Source organism: Lolium rigidum, chromosome 3 (assembly GCF_022539505.1).
Source record: "Lolium rigidum isolate FL_2022 chromosome 3, APGP_CSIRO_Lrig_0.1, whole genome shotgun sequence".
NCBI classification, from domain to species: Eukaryota; Viridiplantae; Streptophyta; class Magnoliopsida; order Poales; family Poaceae; genus Lolium; species Lolium rigidum.
The window spans coordinates 29,308,451-29,328,552 of NC_061510.1; the positions used below are offsets into that span (position 1 = coordinate 29,308,451).

Here is a 20,102-nt window from a genome sequence, read left to right on the forward strand (position 1 = left end):
CCTTTGATGCAGGGTTTGCAACTTCGAGGGCAAGATTAAAATTATCGGCCACATTTTTAAGTATAGTCTTTGCCAAATATGGTATTGGAAGCGGGTCCAAAAAAGAGATAACTTTTTTGTGCCGATCGAAGACGAACAACTGGAATAACCCAACAATATCCCAAGGCAATAAAATCTGCACCAAGACATTTAAAAATATAGTAATCATTATAGCAGATAATTGACTCTTAAGAATGAAGGATTGAATTCTTACCATATTGCATTCAGATATATGATACTCATTGCTATCAGGCCAGCTAAGAAACAACTGAGCCAACCGAGCAACGTCAGGATAGTCACTACGACTTGGATCTCGTGCATATTGGGACATCAACTAAAATAATAATAAAAAACATTAGTATATGCCACAAATGAATCACATATAAATAGATTTAATATGTAGTTAAAGTAACTTACACAGAAGTTCAAATCCATGTAGTGGACTGGGACATCCCTAGCAAGCTGGATGTCGTGCCACGCCAGTATCCGTACAGCCATATTAAAGCAACTAACATCCATATTTTCATTCATTTTTAGTATGCTACTTATTTGTCTTAAATTAAGACTAATAGGATAAGGACTCGAACTTTTAACCCATTCGGTCCTGTAAAATTAGAATTATGTCAATTACAATTACAAGTATGCTCTCGCAATTTATTAGAACAATACAATAAAATGAAAAAATGTTGCTTACTCTAATGAAGGGATATCATCAACTGTGCTGATGTATAGGCAAAGTTCATCTATTAATTCCTGGTCTGTTGGATTGGCAGATGGTAACAGAAGCAATGATTGCGAGATGAACCCAATTTGTGACCCTAGTTTCGATGTTTTGATGTTTTTAGGAGGTCCATCCACAATGACACAATCAGTAGGATCAAATGTTTGTTCTTCATCATCTTTCAAGTCTCGATTCCTTATATTATCATCATTCAAATGTGAATCCACCAAAATTACGGCTAATTTGTTTCTAAAATCGGTCATATTAACCTATTAATCAAGCAGTAACTAAAGTTAGTTTTCAAGTAATAATGATACAATATGAAATAAGTATCGCGATATGGAGCAAATATACCTGTTCAGGAATGTCGGATAAAATATCCCCCGTGAAATATTCCATGAAATTTAACATCCATAGACCACACGATGACCTGCAAGATTACATATTTTTGATGACACAAAGTTTAATATATATTCAACAAGGACAATCATTTGTTGCAAAAAAATATTCAAAATCATCAATCGTAAAAGAAAATGTGAGGAGGCTATGACTGGGAAAAGGGCTGTCTAAGACCGAAGGCTGACAGGCTCGAGACAAACGCGGGCTACTCCGATGTCGGCGCCACGCAACTCTCCTTGCCCACGGCCCACGGTCACTGTCCTTCGACGCTGAACAAATCCTACTTCAAGTATATTAAAAAAAGGAAAAAGAAGATCCCCACTCACTCTCTTCCCTCCTGCTCCATGACCGGCCAAATCCCAGTACTCGCCGGCGACCAAATCCCCCCCGCTCCATGACCGGAAATCATGCGCCTCTGTCCCTCCTCCCTGCGTCAGCCGGTTCCAGCTTTCCCCCCTCTCCTCCCTTTGACCGACGCCTCCAAACCGGCCTCCAGCTGACGCGAACCCCCTCCATGGCTGGACCGATGTTGGCGCCGCCACGGTGCCGACACGCCACCGTTCCAAGCAAGATCGGCGGCTCGCGCTTCGCCTCCATGGCTGGTCCTGCCACTGCCGCCACGACCACCCTCTTTCCCTCCACTCCCTAGCCAGTGCTAGGCTCCGAGCCGCCGACGGAGAGGGAGGCGCGGCCGCGGCCACCACACGCGGGCTGGATGGGTCCGCACCGAACGGCCTCCTCCTCTCACGGGACACCTGCGAGGGTTGCCCTTGCAGCTCCAAGTACGTCATGCTCCTGGTCCATTCCCACCTCGCCCGCCCACTCCCCCTGTCTCGTTTCTGCTTGATTCATTGCTGTCCAATGTCACTGCCCCGCACCTTGAATTCTAAGCGCCATATGCTAGCTATCAAGTTTGATAAAATCGAGGAAGAGATGATATGTGCATGTAATTTGCTTATCTTTCCTATTGGTATAGCCCTTTTCAGCTAGTGTAGCTTGGGAATTGGTACAAGTATTATCCAGAGACAAGTTTGGTTCAGAATTTCAGACTACCCAAGTACAAAATGATACTTCGTTGCCAATTTTCAAATCACATACTGTATTCGGAGATCGTTAGTTTTACTTTCTCAGTATGATTATGTGCAATACTACTACTTACATTCACTTAGGATAGCCTTAAAATTTTATAATATGATCAGCTTCGGGATGAGGCAATTTGTTTGTTCAATGGACTTGTGTTGATGTGTTTCTTTTGCGAGCATGACAAAGTGGTTAGTGCAGTGGATGATCTTCTATCACTGGTAGTTGATAATAATCTGGGGCACTACTTTGCCGCCACACAAGATTCTGATCTTCCTAATGTGCTATGTGTGCTTGTGTATTATGTATGGTCCAGTTCAGATTATATTAAAGTACATGAACGGTTCATTCTTTAATTTATGGTAATTTCACTGTAACTCTTTATTGTGGAATGAATATTGTAGGGGCATGAGCCAAAACTGATTGTGCTCAAGACTGGACCTGATGTTTGGTCGCTGTTGTTTTAACTCTTGTGCATAGGAACTAAATTAGAGACTTGGGGTTTTAATGGTGTTGATGTCATAAGGAAAAGTAAACAACAGGTGCGCTCAAGATTGAACTGTCAAGATCAGAGTATGATGCTTCCTCTCAGACTTTGGGTGTTGGCTTCAACCAAAATTCCTATTCAGAAGTAGGCATGTAAGCCTACCTACCTTGTATCCTCTAAATAATTAGTATGTTTATAACTCTGCTCCATTGCAATTCAAATTACATCTTTGATATTGAGGTTTCACTTAACGGTTCAAGATACTGTTAGAAATAATTCAGATTTCTTATTCTTATGAAACTCTAAAGAAGTTTAATGATGTTAGTAATTTTTTATCTATCTTATGTAGGAAAATCTCTTTTGAAGTACGAATAGGACAAAATCTCTCTCAGAATGCAATCGGACCAGATAGCTGGTGACAGTTACACCAAGCTTCTTGCATATGTGTATAACTTGCCAAATCAGGATTCCAAATCCTGAGTTGTCATGCACATAAATATTTCTGAAGATCGAAGCAACAAATCCTCTTGAATGATATGTATTCTTTCCCTATTACTTACTGGTGTTTTAACACAAAGTAATCATTATGTATAATTATACACATCATTGTCCCTGTAGAAAAAAATACATAGATAACCAATGTACATATTTATTTCTACATGATAGAACAGTATGTACTCATCATCAGATATGTATTGAGTTGTTGCATTGTAGCTAGCTTGGAATTAAAGTGATGGTATGGAAGTTATTTTGCCTATAACATGAAATGAAGTGTTATAAAGTTTCAAATTATATAAAATTACCTACTGCATTGAGGCAAATATGATTCAATAGATCATAACTATGAAAAACTAAACCTGAGTCCTTATCTAAATCCGATAATTTGTTTTCCTCTTGGAGAGAATGGACTTGGTAATATGTGGCCATTACGATTTAATTTTTTTAGGGAACTCGGGTATTTATGTTCTGGGATTCATGTGAAGAAATATAGGGTTTATGCACAGATTTAAATTCAAGTGGGAAACCTAAATATGTTGATTAAGATTAGCATATAGGTAAGTTAAACTATAGACTTGACATATGTACAGTAATCTTATTTGTACATCTCAAACAGGTTGGAAAGAGTACTAATGGCAGTTTGAAACAAACAAAATGTGCGGCTGCCATTTGTAGTTAAGGAACTACTTGGTCGTCTAAAATCCCTCGCATGAGCGCCGTGCTAGGCATTACAGAAAGGAGGTGCAAATGTCCAGCGCCATCGCATCAGCGCCTTACTTGGCACTGCAACAAGGAGGTGAGGATGTCCAGTGGCCGGCGACATGTGGGAAGGCCCATGGAAGCATCAGCCAGTATTGTCTGGTGCCCAATGATACATAGGTGATATCATCTCTGTTTTTTCCAATTGTGAATTCCTATCTAGAATGTTTTGCTTCTGACTTACAATTAGTAATAGTAAATGGATAATGAAAATGAATTTTATATCAATCGCAGTACAACCATTAATATGCTCTCCATTGCTTCTAAAGAATAAATAAAATTGACATGCCCTTATTGCATTCGGTATTTGCTTTTGAAGCTTCCAAAATGCTGAGAGGGTGTCACTATCGGCATGGTAATGCGGCCACAGGTCACGATTTCTAGCTCCATGGATGAGAGTATGCAGTCCTAGGGATGGGATGGTAGCAACGTCGGCAGACAAAACAACCAACGTCTCTTTTTATGGATGCATAAGTAGCACACATGGTGGAATATGCAATGTGGTGTTGAAAAAAAACCCGTTAACACTATGGCTTAGAACTCTTTTAGGATAGTATCACAAAGAACATGCAATGTGCTTTGGGGAGAATGGACATAGCAATTAAACTGCTTTTGTTCCTGCCCTCTTATTTATATTTAAACACACTCCTCGTTTTTGATTGTTTGTTATTGTAGGTAAACATGATGGATGAGTAGTATGCTACTGATGAAGATGATTAAGTACGATGTCATCTACTGTCAGTTGGTAAGTGCATATGCACACTTTATTCTTTCTTACATGCGGACACATGATTCTTTGTAATGAGAATTAATGGGGCATATAAAAAAACAAACTTTTGATTGCGTTGAGTTCAGAGGTATACCCATCTGTTTGCGTACTTCTCGTAATACACTCTTCCCTTGGCCATGTTGTCACATTTAGGTCCGGCCATTTATCATCTTTTAATTCCATGCTAAGCGATGCATATTTCAATAAATTTTGCAGTCCTTCCAGCTGTTGCACGAATAAAAGACAATATTAACATCACAACCAAAAAATACCGAAGGATAACAGAAAAGCATCTTATCAAAAGATAGGGCAGTGGGACTAATTGCTAACCATAGCAGCGAGGTCTTTGCGGCCCATTCCTCTGCCGAGCGAGTCGAGCACTTGGATTCTTCGTTTTCTGGTATTTATAACTGCTACGTACCAATGCATGTTGTTACTGTTCACTGGAATGTGTATCTGAAACTTTTTAGTTAGTTTAGTTCCGATATAGACAAACATTCGTCCTCCATACAATTTACTTGAGATGTAAGAAACTGAAACTAACCATATCATATTTCAAATAAGTGCTCGACTCGGTCTAATAACCATGTTGGTGCTTCATCAAGCCCCGCACAGCTAAAACTCTTTATCGTCTTAGAGACGCATGCATTCTCTAAGAACACACTTCCACCTGACCTCACTTGTAGATGCTCTGTACCACGTATGCAATTTATGTATGCGTTTATTATCTACAATTTCAAAAGCATACAATGGTTATAGGAGATATTAGAACTCATAATAAAATAGCAAATCCTTGTGACAAAACCATATATGCTTACTTCATCGCCAATGAATTCTCCGGGAGTTAAAAGTGACAGTAATTCGGCCTTTTTAAGATATCCATCGTCGATGCTCACTAAATATCTCTTGTCGCTTGGTTCGTTTCTGATTTTGTCAATCACAGACCAATCATCGCCGGTGCAGGCATAATCTGTCACAATGGAAGTAATAACATGTATTAGTAATGAAGATAATAAATATAGCAAAAGCAGGGTAGAGAAGGTTTTGTTATGTGCCTTCTGGAGAAACCACATAGTCTTGTGTCTTCTTAGGCTTGTTATGCCGTCGCATATGTTTCTCTATCTGCATGGGCAATGCAAACTCGTTCTCTATAGTTCCTGGCCCTTCCGTGCCGGATGTTGTTGCTAAGTGCTTGTCCTGAGCTGACAGCGAGCTTGTTGACTTGCTTTGTTGACAGATAATTCCTGGGAACAACATAAACAAAACTGAAACCAGGAAAAGGGTGTCGGATAATTACTGTGGAGATTTGGAATTATTGGGGAGTTTTTAGGACCAAGAAACTCACATTTGTCAATTCGGAGTAAGTAGCCTCTTTGCCGGTTTTATTTTCTAGCTTGTTGGTCTCAGATTTGGTCAGCCCCTCTTCAATTTGCATATCTGTTTGGCCCTCTCTAAATATTTCTTCTTCTTCTAGTTCAAGATTCCCAGGTTTCGAAGTTGGTAATGCTTGCTCCTTTGCTCCATCGTTGATGGTTTCCTGTACATGCACACAAAACTCTTACATTAGTGGAGAACCAGGACTACTAAACAACCGAAGAGTGAAAAATCTTCCAGACATATAATGCCTTTTTTGACTCGGGGTTTGTATCGTTGTATTTGGTTATCACTTCTTCCGTCTTCATATTATCTGTGTCCTCACCCATTGATCCCATGTCGATGTTTTCCTGAAAACCAAGCATATAGAACTTTTAATTACGAAACCTTGCAAAGTATTTAATTACGAAGCCTTGCAAACTATGAAGTTACAGAGATATATATCATTACCGCATTGATAGCATGGACAATAGCACCGAATCTGGGTGGAGATTGATCCGCAGAGGACATCGGGGATGTCGCCCCAGACATTGAGAATGATGCAACACGGCCAGATTCGTAGGGCGAGTGGACAGTCTTGAGGTGGAGGAGGCCGGCGAGGTGGAGGAGACTGTGGATGCGGCGATTGTGGTAGGGAAGAGTATCGTGGTGACGGCTCTGGCGGTTGCTGTAGAGTTGTAGTTGCCCACGTTGGTGGGAGTCTGGAGTCCCTTATCGATCGAGGTGGAGGTGGAGGAGAGTGGGGATGCGGCAATAGCTACAGCCAGATCGTGAGGCAACTGGGTTTTTTTTCCTCCTAGGGAATCGTACTTGTATAACAAACTATCCATATCTCTAGCGTACACTATTTATTTTGCTCTATCCGGCTGATTTATCTCTGGCCCCTCGTTTTTATTTTTGCCTTTTTTTTATTCCCCACGGTAGTTGTAGACATTGCCTTTCTTATTTGCCTTTTCTTATACCCCATGTATAGAAATGCCGTTATAATATATTAAATGATTAAATTGGGCATTCTACTTTTTTAGTTTATTGATCTCTCGGTTCCACATATATATTTATTTTTTTCCAAGGTTTTTGACGGTAAATATCAATTTATTTATGTCTTTGATTTCCTATTAGGTTAGAGATTTGTTTTGGCATCACGAATTGCACCCGTTGGAGAAGGAAATGAATATGAAGTTTCATGTAATGGCCGGTTTTTCTACATTGGATTGTCAGGTATAAAGTTTCATGTTTTTTAAGTTACCATATCTACTTTTCGAAAGCATTATCATATCTACTATTGCATCATATTAAGGGAAAGTGGTATTTCGATGCTACATGATTTTAAATTTGAGGAGTTTTGATATCATGGACTAAACGGACCAGTCAGCATTCGACCTGAATTGGTATGCACACTTGTCTACCTACTTTGTTTGTTTCTTGATACTTCATACCCTTTTATTACGGACAGTCCAATTATTACATTACAAAACAAAATCACTACGTGTTGGTACAAAACAGTTGGCTCCAAACCAACCTGATAGCACAGTACCAACTTCTGAATATAACAAAGGATAGAAATAACTCGCTTAAAACACCATCCCTTTCTAAAGAATTATTGATTCTGGACATACATGCCTAATCAACTTCATTGTACTTGTCAACTTTATCTGGCGATGTCCCGGGTGTACTGCGCTTCAGATAGTTGTACATGTATTTGATCGAAGAAGCTTCAGCAGGTAGATGAACTGTGTTGTACTCGTTGGCTGGATTTTGAGCATCCCTCCTAAGAAGTACAACATTTTTTACCGCTTCACCGTAAGCTGAATCATTATGAATTCGTTTGCGCACACCTACAACATGACTAATTAGGACATATAGTTATCGAGACTGGTGAAATAGTAATAGAAAAACTGTAGTCACCTTCAAGCATGTCAAACTGATGACATGGTAAGCACCGATGAAATGTGATTGTTGTTGCTGCTGTACTTAAAAGGCTTCCTATTTATGAAAACATCTAGTAAGTACAAGTGAGAAAAGGATTTGGTATATAGCACTTATTATAGTTCAGACTTACTCGACGCTTGGTCAACCTCCATAAAGGTTGCCATTAGGAATGAATAATGCCTTTCCCCAAAAAATAGTTGTTCTCTATGGCTGTCAGCTAGTTCATCTAAAAACCGGAGGAACACAGTACGATCATTGGAGTCCACCACTGCTAATTCCCTCATGCCTAGAGGGAAATATGTGTCGTGGTCAATTGGGCCAACATGCATGATAACTCCCGCGATATCTACATGATAAGATTTGTTAGTACATAAAACATGAAGCTAGCACCTAGTCGATATAATGTAGTCATGTATGCAGATTTTGTGTACACAAGAATACCGGTGATTGATCCATTTGGTAAACTGAAGACGTCATACTCATCCATATCTGCTCATTTAGAAAAGTGTGTATAATTATTAATAAAAACAATTGTACCTATTCAATTTAGGAGGAAATAAGGAACCAAATAGACTTCAAAAGCTGGTCGCATATACTATTATTTTTCATGATTCTGGTGTGGTAAAAAAGGAAAAACGTAGCACAATGTAATGGTAGCATGAGGACAATTGCTATACAGATCTAGGAATTTGTGTAATGGCCAGAGAAGACAATATTCAGAATGAAATTCCTTGTTACTTATAAAAATATACTTGCTACCTTGATTTGATCTATCAACAAAATCACAAAGTACCATTAGAAATATATGTCATACCTAGAGCTTCTAATCAGATCCTCTTCTTTTTCCTATTAGCAGCCTCGGCTTTTCTCCTTCTGTTTGTCTTGTCAGAAAGAATGTTCTCACGACTCCCTTAAATAGACCCACAGAGGCATGCATGAGCAACAGCTAAACAAGCTGTAACTAACTCTGACTTGGCCAAGTCACACGGTTAGAATTATATGTTGAGTCTGTCTGACCGCTTCTAACGTGTGGCTAAATGTGACATTTATTTTTAGGTATGTTAATTAACTTTGCCATTTATTTGAGATTCTGTAACCTGCCACACCATGCAGGGTAGGCTTTCTCCAGAAAAGAGGGGACGGCTGGTCTTAGTTTTGAATATTGCTTGCACGATTGCTTACAGGTTGGAGCTCACATTCTTTGGTTACTCCGCTTCTGAAATCGAATATTCTGACATTTCGTTTGGACGGCAATCCTCGAAATAGAAAAATCCGATTAATCCGGTCCGAGTAAAATGATGGTATCCGTATGTTTAATAATATATACCTCTGGTACAAAAACAAGATAATACAAAAATAAATTGGAAACTCTATCCATAAGACTAACACTCAGTTTCGTGAAAAGTAGATCCAACGTTTGTGGGAGGTTGTTGTTTATAGTCTTGGAAATATATTGGGTGTTGACAAAACGACAGAAAGGTAAATTATTGCCACAATTTCTGTATATCTTGAAAGGTGTTATCTCTTGTACCACATGTTATTTGACTGTTGTATGCTCCTAGTTTTCTGTCTGTTCATTACATGACATTAGTGTGATCTGCACTGCGGAGATATAAATATGCGGAGATATAAATATGCTTTTCAATTTGCATAACTACAAGCCAAAACAGATGAAAAGGGAGCAGTTTCAGAAAAAAGAGAGTAGGCTTCAGACAAATTTAGAACATCGAAAATAGCCAGGCCAATGAGACAACGAACATGCTTCCATTAACAAGATAGGCTGCTCGTATAAGCAAGCACTAAAGAATTTACAAAACCTGGTAATTCCTAAAAAAATACCGAGACGTTGGATTCATCATCCAGGACGGTACGACAGTAAGTTAGTTCATCGGCGACATTGCGTACTCACATTCCAGTGAACCGGAAATATAGTTTTTTAGTGCAACATAGATTACATAGAGTGCTTTACTGCAGATAGGACACATTCCAGGTAGTCGTCGGCCCATGGTTGAGGCAATACGAACTGCGGTGAAACGAACGAAGTCTCAACAGTAGGGTGATGTTTCCTAGTCATGGCTCTCACCATTGTTGTGGCTGCTGATTCTTGGGCATGGTTATAGAGAGTGTGGCGTTGGACTTAATCTTGCCTGTTCCAGAAGTATGCACCAATCAGGAGCAGTTTTGCAGACCAAGCAAACAAGTATCAAATTTGTATTATTATTAAAGGGAATATCTTGTACAATTGGTACACACTCTTCTTATACGTAGCACACTTCTGTGAGTTCCACATAGCACATAAGATAATTTGTTTGGAACCTTTTTACCTTCTCCAATGGGTGCAGAATCTTCTTACAGGCAGCACACTTCTCCTGGGATCTGCAGAACAAAAAAAATTAGTGACTCAACTTTGTGTGAATGCAGATGTATCTAGATGCATTTTATAGTTATAGATACCTCCGGATCTACAAAAAGTTATCATCAGTATTCTATTGATGGCAGCTATGTAAGGAGGCTTGGTACATTTGAAAAAAATGTTGACTGTAATGCATGAGCGTTAGCTCCTAGAATTTCCCAAGAACATTTATATGCTGCTGGGAACTTACTTGCAGGAAAAAGGTAGAGGAGATGAGCTAGGTAGGCAGCCTGATATTAGCCAGTAGTCCACATATTGGCTGAGCCTGCTTTTTTTTGCTTTGTTTTTGTCTGTTATGTTCTCTGTCAGCTAGTCCCTCTCTAGTTTGTAACTATACTTATACTTTCGCTTAGTTGGCAGAACACATGCCGTTTTTCCTCAAAATAAAATCTAAGTTGTCCCATAACAGGGCAGATCAATAAAAGATCTCAACTGGTAACTTTCATAAGCAAAATAGAGTTTAAAGTTTGTACAAACACCTTTTCTTTCTATACCACCCGAAAACTATTACCTTATAAATCCTAGCAGATGAAACTCGAGTAAACTATGAAATTTACCATGTTAAGTTCAGTTAGCTAGCGAATTGTACAATGGTGCACCGGCATTCATGTAGCAAAATAGAGTTTAAAGTTTGTCATAGAACTGCTGAAGCTGCTGCATAACATGAATATTCATAGATCCGACCAAGAGAAATAGAAGTATATAAGAAGATTAAATAAGAAAAAAAGACCAGCCTAAGGGATGAACAAACCTGTTCTATCCCTCCAATACATCCCTGTACACAATGTTCTTTGTGCTTTTTCCAGTTGGGTCTATGTCTATATTTGGCTTGGCCAAAATCCGAGTGGTCTGCCTTGACACACCCCTTGAAAGTGCAACATAAAGCTGGCCATGGGAGAATACAGGCTCTGGGAGGTAAATACCAACGGTCGGAATGGTTTGCCCCTGGGCTTTGTTGATGGTCATTGCAAAACTCAAGCGGACGGGGAACTGTTTCCTCTTAAACTTGAAAGGAAGTGAAATGTCCTCCGAGGGCGACAAAGGGATCCTCGGTATGAACACTCTATTTCCAGCATGTTGTCCACCGACAATCTCGGCGTCGATTGCGTTATCCTGGAATGCTCTAATCATCAGTCTTGTTCCATTGCACAACCCATTGTGCGGATCGAGATTCCGGAGTAGAATGACGGGACAATTGATTTTGAGTTTCAAATCATGCGGGGGCAGGCCATTTGGAGTGAGTGAGTTGAGATAGTCTAGTGGGTAGTTATTGCGTGCATCATCCTCGACAGAGTCAAAGCTATAATATACCTTTGCTCGGCCAGGAAATCGGTCAATCATCTTTTTATTCAGATTGTCCACATGATCATTCTTCGTTGAAAGAATGGCACGTGCACTCATGTAGGGTCCAGATGTGGCGTTCTCATGAAGCGATGGGAACACATCTTCAATAAGCTTGTTCACTGGTTCATCGGTAGGAGTGAAAGGAATAACAATGTCATCCGGAAGACGCACATAGTCACCACCGATTGTCTCTTCCGTTCCATTGCCTATTCTCAGTAGGTACTCAGAGAACCACTGATCGGTCTGTGCCCTCATATTGCGCGTGAGGCGTATCTTTCTAATCTTATCCCATAAATAAGACCTCTGTAGCGTAGCATCAGTGATTTGAGCTCTTGTCCCACGTGTTACAACGGGGAGGACCTGCCTAAAATCTCCTCCAAACACCACGACTTTGCCCCCAAAAGGTAAATCAGATCCCATGATGTCCTGTAAGGACCTATCAAGCGTCTCAACAGTTTGCCGCTTCGTCATGGCAACTTCGTCCCAGATTATTAAAGATGCCCTACGGAGCAGCTTTGCGGTACCACTCTGCTTGGTGAAATTGCATGTGCTGCTGTCAGTGAGCCTAATCGGAATTTTAAACCTGGAATGGGCGGTGCGCCCACCAGGCATGATCGATGCCGCTATGCCAGATGTAGCTGTAGCAATAGCTATTTGACCTAGGGAACGGACCTTTGCAAGGATTGCTTTGTATAGATATGTCTTCCCCGTGCCACCCGGACCATCAACAAAGAAAATCTGGCTCCTTTTGTTGAGAACATGAGAGAGGATTTCATCAAATCCAGCACGCTGCTCTTTGTTAAGAGATGTAAACATGTTTCTGTCTTCTTTGTCAAAAGTAACCGACAACTCCTCTTGTATCTCTCTGGAATCTCCATTCGAACACTCATCATCCTGCAGATCCAAATCCGGGAGTCCATAACTGGTAATATCTTTTCCCATGGAATGCACCAGATCCCTAATGTCTCTAAGGACCATCTGCTCTAGTGCGGCCTGGTTGGGCTGGTTACGACGGTAGTCCTCAGACATTGACTGAAGGTGCTTCTCCCACAGTGATCGGATTTGGGTGACCTCGCAGAACACCAGAATAGTTGCAAAAAGCCTTCTTAGAGCATACGGCATTTGGAAAGTAGCTGCCTCGGTCAAGCAATCATCAATTGACTTGTCGGTCTCTATGAGACCTCTTCGCTCACATGATTCTCTGAAAGTCAAGCAAGGCCTGCCATTTACACTTTTCATATCCTCAAATGATGTTGCACCTCTCACATGATTCATGAGCACTCTAAGGAAGTACCTCTCACCTTCAGCAGGATGCGCATAGACAATTCTTCCAATCTGCCCCCGCCCCTTTAATTTTCTTTTCTGCCACTTCTTCTCACCCTTGATCCACCGGTAGAATTCTGGGAACTCTTTGTATAAGAAGTTCCTCGCAAAAGGATCCACCAGGTTCATCTTGAAAAATTCAGTGAGCATGGTACTGGAAGAAGAGGGCCGGTTGATGATGTCATCAAGATTATCGCCATCTCTGAATGTGACAGGCTGCATATCTTCCAAATGAAGTTGCAGTTGGAGAACAGAGGGAGAGACACCGAACATTGGGAAACCGCAAATCCTTGTGATAGACTCCTGTGGCCCCACGAACCTAGCATCCCTATATTGTTTAATCTCATTGATTACTTGACCATCATCCTCCACCGCTGGATCGACCGAGAATGAGGCACGATCATGTCCTTTATAGATGTACTTGAATAAATACTTCACTGCCTTGATGCTAGAGCAAGCTTCAACATTGATGTGACAATTATACCGCATAAGCAGACCAGGGTTGTATGGGACAACCCATCTATTATCCAGCTCTGCTCTTCTGACCTTCAGTTGATGACCATCGTGCCTCCTCCTATAGATAGGATATGAGTCCTTTCCTTGTTGTGTGGCATCACAAAACTGCCGAGGATAGCGAAACCGACATTGACCATCTATCATGCAGGGACAATTTTTCCTAAGAGCACCACATGGTCCATGGAGCATATGTTTGACCACCAGAGCATGCAATACAGGGTACTTGTCCTTGTTAGGAAGTTCTGCTGATATCACCTTGTCGTATCCGTCTGGGTTTGTTAGCTTGCTATCCGAGCTCATGATTAGAAGCATGTGCTCGTGTGGCAGCCCCCTCTTTTGAAACTCGGTAACATGGACATATGCAACAACCTCACCAAAGTACTGTTTTTTTATCAAGAGATCCTTCATACTTCGCAATTTGGCCCTGTATACTCTCGCCACAAGGTCTGGACGGTCTTGTGGTGTCTGCCCGGGTTCAAGTCTGGATGTAATCTCCTCCCAGTGCGGGTTGCAAGTCATTGTGATAAAGTAATCAGGCTTTCCGAACCGTTGGACTATGGCCATCGCATCAAGGAATCTTCGCTGCATGTCTCTATCACCTCCTGGAAAAGTCCTCGGAAGCACGATTCTCTTACCAACCCGGCAACCACGTGTCTCTCCAGCATCCATGACATCAACTACACCCTTAAGAAAATAAATCAATCAAAACATCATTTAGCACGGAATTTTTAAATGTGTAAGGGGCGATGCGTGTGTAATATAAAATGGAAACTGAAACAACATGATACCTGGTATAGATCAGCACGAATGCGCTTTTGATTCTTAGGATCAGAGAAGAAATCAAGTCTCATAGTCTCCATCTTGATGTACATGTCGACTGCCCATTGCTGGAACCCACGTGCACCGAACAATATAATGTTAAAAAGTCCTTTTCTGACTTGTAGCTTGAAGCAGTAGTACTCCCTTGCGCTGGCAAATTTTCTGGACCCTCCGGTTGCATCATCATCGTGGTCCTCTTCATCATCTAGAACATGGATAAAGAAATGATTGATTGCTGATCTCCAGAAAGAAAGAATAAAATGTGAAACAAGTTGAAAGCATGGGGATAATTACCTGCTATCTCATCCATGTTTTGTTCCACATGTACATTTGAACTCCGATCTATACCTTGCAAGTCCTCACGCTCGATGTCATCGTCGTTGTCCTCTTGACCGACTTTAGGTGGTGTCTCGTATGGTATCCAGCGGTTCCATCCCGTCTCCCCTCTCGGGAAAAATAATGGATACGCCAAAGGATCATAGCAACCATAGTAAGCTCTAATATATATAGGACGGTCCCCTTTGCCATAGAGGACAACTTGCCTATCAAAAGTGTTTTGTGGGTCACTCCCTTCAACCCACATCGCTGCAACCTGGGAAGCTGTGGGGGCATTGTACCTTCGCTGGTCCAGCCTTATATCTGTGTTAAGGGATATCCTATATTCTTCTAGGTTCGGAACGGATCCAATGCTCTTAAAGGTCTGCACATATGGGTTGTCCTCTAGTATCTCCAGAATCTTCCGTATGATATTGATATCTAGGTCTGGAGAGCGCTTGACTCTATGTTCCAAGGTTTCATCTGTATCATAGAAGTATAGCTGGAGATGTCTAGGTCCTTGACCACCAGGCACCAGATCGTCCATCTTATAATACATTGCCCCTTGTGCTACAAATGTATACACACCGGTTCTCGCTGCATTGCTGACCGTCTTATCAAGGGTGACTCCAAGCCTTGTAAAGGAGAAATGGGTGTTGAAATATCGGATGTGCTTTCTAAAATATTTTGCATCAGCATCAACCTGACTTGTAAACAACCGACGCAACTCGTCAGGAACTTCAGGGGTAGCTATCTTGACCTTTCCTTTTCTGCAACAGAAAGCGGGACCCTCATATTGCAGCCTCATTGCTCCGCAATGTATGCAATCTTTTACTGGCTTCAACACATGATGCTTGGTTGGTAGATTGTGGTACACGAAGTCATAAGGATCGACAATCTCATTCGCCTTACTGGGAGGAAGAACACTTGTGTCTCGCCACGATTCGAACACGTCGCCTGCCAAGATATAACAAGCTGAACAAACTGGATCTGAGCGAATTAAATATAATACGTACGAATAAGTTAGGAACAAATTTACCTGTACCACTAAAAAGCCTGCACTCCTCGTCATCATCATGTATTGTTTGTTCCTCTTGTATGTTATCTATGTGCAAAACATGTAAATTTTACTATCTGTGTGCAAACCATGTTAATTATACTTTCACATTTCATACTGGTAGCATTTGTATATATGAAGGCTTTATGTGCAGCCAACACTAAATATTCCATTTTAACCTCAGTTATATATTTATCTGTATAAGCTAATCATAATTGCAGAAACTGAAAATTCAAAATGAATGTTAATTCAGACAGGAACTCAAATAGTGATAGACAATTTACCTTGTTTATCAGTTGCTGGCTCCGTTGGCTCATATATTCCATGTGGATCCGACTCCTCATCATGGTTGGTGTCATCTAAAAATGTATACAAATTGGTTTTTTACCACACAGTTTAGCGTCAGTTATAGGTATATGATTACTAAGTTTGTTGAAGTTACATGCAGGGCTGTTGGTGTGTGATAGTTGAACTTGATTGGAAGGTGTACATGGTGATCTTTGGCTTGAACCGCTGGAGTCCCTCACAATGCCAGATTGGTCTGATAAGGGTAAGGAACTTCGTTTCCCCATCTTGTAAGCACGATTTCTCTGCAAGACAACATCTTTCTCCTCCGCTGTCAGTCCCGAGTATGATTCCCTTTTACGACGACGTTCCTTTTCAGAAAATGCTTCTGAAATAAATAATAAATGAAAATCATAATGTGAATGTCAAGTCCAAAGTATACATCCTGAAGTCGGCAGAAATTAATCCATATTGCCAGGTTAGTTTTGGTATACCTCTCATTTCGACGGAGGGACCATAGATATAAGAAGTGGGGGTAACCTGCATTCCATTGGTCCCTGCCAGGTTTCCAATGTGAGGCACATCCGTCGACTGTCGTTGGTAAGTCGACTGTCGTTGGTAAGTCATATTCGTGTGCAACCAGTCATTGCTATGATGTTCGTCGACAGCAGTCCCACTGCATTGCGTGCCTTGCAGTTGGTTCATCCCGTATTGATCCGGTAGAACCTGGCTAATACCTACAAAGATGCACAAACGCTTGTGCTGACATGCACTTGCACATGAAAGGTACATATGCTGACATGCACTTGCAGATCCTAAAAAGTTCAATAGGCAGAGGGATAAAGAGTGGTATGTAAAAATAAACATGTAAGTAATCTAAAGAATAAACATTTTGTCGTAATGAACGATTTTTCAGGCCGACATCAAATTTTATATGCACATTTGATCTAAAGAATAGATGCACCTTATCATACTAAATTTGTAGGTGGAATAGCCACACACATGATTTGGAATTTTTTACTTTTTTCAATGTGTATGAAATTGCGGCTATGAAACATACAGTTGAGTTATTTTATGTCATTGCATTGTTCTCTAAAATTATTTTATGGCTGCTGCTCATGGTAGTAATGCTGATGGGCCATATACCATGCCGACAAAGATGTTGATTTTGTGTGAGGACATGATCACCGGCCTCAAAGATTCAAGATGAGCGAGGCGGTGAGGGTTGGCAATCAAATTCGTCAGATTACACGTGTGCACCGTTGCTGACATGCAGTTGCACATGAGAGGTACATATGTGATCATATTTTACCAGGTGAAGTAGACGATGGGGTACATGTCTGTGCTGCTTTCTTCTGTGCGCGAGCCATACGAAGTTTCATCAGATATGCTGCTTTCTTCTCGTGGGATAGACTTGCATACCAACTGACTTTTTTTCGTACGACATTAGGTTGATCTGGTTGAGCTTCGTTAGTACCAGGACTTCCAGCCATGCTCCCCACATCTGGCATCATGAATATATATAGTTGGATCTTCAACATTAGAGAAGACAAATGCATAATCTGTGATTAGGAAAGTTGAACAAGACAGTAGGATCTCAAAGTGTTCTTACAACGTAAATTCTGTGTGGCAGATGATTCAGTTACTTCGTCATTGACGCCATCAGATGCAACTTTATTCTGGAGGTGAGACATACATTTTTTTTTATGTTCTTGTGCTTTCCTGTCATCGAATATTTTGACATCCAAATTTTGGCCAGACCGTTTATTCCTCCCGTCCATATGTACTCCATGTTGATGATGATCAATGATTGCTGCGGCACCAACTGCACCTAGTGAACCAGAGGTAAGTACATAAAAATAAACTGTAGGAAAAAAGGGTTCAACATTTGTACCATCTATCTGGGTGTTGCTTATGTTACTGACAGCAGTACATTGGACTTTTTGTGATGGCCCATCCAGTGTGCATGCTTCTTGGTCATGGTCAAGAGTAGTCATGTTTGAATACTTCTTCTGTTGGCGGGCTATACGGCGCTTTTCGAGGTATTTTTCTTTATCCTCATCAGAAAGGCGGGCATACCAGCCGTGACCAGGGGTTTTTTTTTGTTGCCCATGTTGATTACATGTTAGAGTTGCACCCTCATCCAAAGGGATGTTTGTTAGGTCTTTGAACGGGGAGCGATTCGCTGATCGTAGCTCCGAGGCTGATGCATTATTATTCTTCATCTCGGGAAGCTGTAACTGAAGCAGCACCATTGTTAGCAAAAAGAGTACATAAAGTACAGTGTATACTTGTAACAGAATAGTAACAATTGATAACACAAAGATTGAGTATTTTAGAAACCCACAATGGTTAGACGAAACACCTATTTTTTTGGTAATCGCATGAATATATATATATCACCTAATCCGTAGTCCGCTGTTTTGTGCAGGATGCAGGTGAAGTCGCGCCGGCGACGTGCTGACCCTGAGAGGGAGACACGATCCCAGGTTACAGGTGTGGGGGTGGCGCAGTCGCAGAGAGAGGAAGAGAGCCTCGACAAGGTTTAAGCAAGGGTACCCGGCGGTGATGAGCCGTTGTGCAGGAGCCCCGGCGGTGATGAGTGATTGTGCAGGAGCCCCGGCGGTGATGAGTGATTGTGCAGGATCCAGCCTGTGTGCTGCAGCACAGACGCCGGAGAACGGCGGCTATTTCGCGAAGGTCGACAGCCGCGGCAAGGCGTGAGCAGGGGTAGCCGGCCGTGTTGCCCGGAGAACGGAGGCTATTTCGCGAAGGTCGACATCCGCGGCAAGGCGTGAGCAGGGGTAGCCGGCCGTGTTGCCCGGAGAACGGAGGCTATTTGGCGAAGGTCGACATCCGCGGCAAGGCGTGAGCAGGGGTAGCCGGCCGTGTTGCCGGTGTGCCGGAGGCAGCACGTGTGTGAGCAGCAGCGATCGCGGGAGAAGGTTAGTTTTTTCCGAAGGTGGAGATGGAGTTGTGAACTGCTGCCCACGCGTGGGAGAACGGGAGTTCTGTTTTTTTTTGCTGGAATAATCGATAGCTTTTGTTGAGAGATCGTTTGGTGGAGATGTTTAGCGCTTAACATTGGAGCCTCGTGGGGCGTTGGATGTATTGTTTGAACGGCTGATATAGGTTGGATCTCCTGCTCTCTCTCTTTTTATATTAGTGGAGATATAATATATTAGTGGAGATTTATATTAGTGGAGATGTACGGCGGCGTTTCACGGTTTCTCGGCGCTGGAAGTCTGGAACTGCTTTTCCTTTTCTTAGAGCGACGCGGTAGGACGTGATTAGCAGACGGGATTCAAGGCGTTTAGCTGCTGAACATTGGATGGTTCTGAGTCGTTAGATCTTGTGTGTGAATGGCCCAGATTGATTGGATATGCCTCTCTCTCCCTTTTTATATTATATTAGTGGAGATAAAGGCAACCAACACAGATTCTCCACTCGACTCGTGGAGCAGTGTAGGTGTAGCGGTAGCCCTCCACGCTTTGCCTCTCCCATCATGGCAGGTTCCTCGATTGTGCTAGCTCTTCTCGTCGCCGCGCTGTTGGTCGCCGGTGTTAGACATACGATATTGTATCGTATATGGTATGTCTTTGTAATCGTGATTGATCACGACTTCCTTGTAAAACCTCTGGTAACCTTCTGTATATATCAATGAATGAGAATCTCGGAGATATCCGAGTAGACCAAATACGTGTTGTTTCACATGGTATCGAGAGCCCACCTCTCTGGTACGTCTACCTGATCGCATCTGGAAACATCAAATCTTCGACGCCGCTGTTCGTCATCTTCACCGCGGCGATCTGAGCAGCGTCCCCATGGCTTCGACGAGCAGCACCTCCCTCAACCTCGGTGCTCCGCCCTCGGAGACGCGCTCCAACTATCCCATATGGCGGGCGCAAATTCTGCCCGCGATCCGCGGAGTCCAACTCGTTGGTCTCCTGGACGGAACTGACGCCGCACCAGCAA

At 41.9% G+C, this 20,102-nt stretch overlaps 3 long non-coding RNA genes across 3 annotated transcripts; all 3 read left to right on the top strand.

The window, feature by feature from the left end:
* The first annotated feature begins 2,311 nt into the window (after window positions 1-2,311).
* LOC124701357 lies at window positions 2,312-7,458 on the top strand. Its single transcript, XR_007002004.1, has 5 exons — window positions 2,312-2,878; window positions 3,076-4,103; window positions 4,659-4,728; window positions 5,990-6,112; window positions 7,246-7,458. It is a non-coding gene; the product is annotated as an uncharacterized LOC124701357 (long non-coding RNA).
* Window positions 7,459-16,037: 8,579 nt separating this feature from the next.
* On the top strand, window positions 16,038-17,449 carry LOC124696687. Its single transcript, XR_007000722.1, has 3 exons — window positions 16,038-16,190; window positions 16,291-16,392; window positions 17,253-17,449. It is a non-coding gene; the product is annotated as an uncharacterized LOC124696687 (long non-coding RNA).
* A 142-nt stretch (window positions 17,450-17,591) lies between these two features.
* LOC124696685 lies at window positions 17,592-18,671 on the top strand. Its single transcript, XR_007000721.1, has 4 exons — window positions 17,592-17,812; window positions 17,887-17,972; window positions 18,089-18,169; window positions 18,559-18,671. It is a non-coding gene; the product is annotated as an uncharacterized LOC124696685 (long non-coding RNA).
* Window positions 18,672-20,102: the final 1,431 nt, after the last annotated feature.